Source organism: Corapipo altera, unplaced genomic scaffold (assembly GCF_003945725.1).
Source record: "Corapipo altera isolate COAL_440 unplaced genomic scaffold, ASM394572v1 1b, whole genome shotgun sequence".
Lineage (NCBI taxonomy): Eukaryota > Metazoa > Chordata > Aves > Passeriformes > Pipridae > Corapipo > Corapipo altera.
The window spans coordinates 7,408,500-7,408,856 of NW_020884881.1; positions in this window are offsets into that span (position 1 = coordinate 7,408,500).

Below are 357 nucleotides of genomic sequence, written 5' to 3' on the forward strand. Positions count from 1 at the left end.
CGTCACGGTGTCAGCCCCGGTGTCTCCGCACGGAGCCCGGCCCGGGGACTCCGCCGCGGGTCGCAGAGCACGTGTCTCTCGCCAGCGGGGCGAGGACACAAAGCGGGGCGAGGAGACAAAGCGGGGCGAGGACACAAAGCGGGACGGGCCCTCCGCCACCCCTGCGCCTGCAGCCCGGACAGCCCGGCCTCGCTGCCCCGGCCTGACCCGCCAGTGGCCCCGGCCCCGGCCCGCCCCCGGCGCCGGGAGCCGCCGTGCCGAGAGCCTGGCCCCGCCCCGCGGCGCTGTCGTAGCGCTGACGCCGCGGCCGCCCCGTTTTTTTTTTTTTTTTTTTTTTTTTTTTTTTTTTTTTTTTTT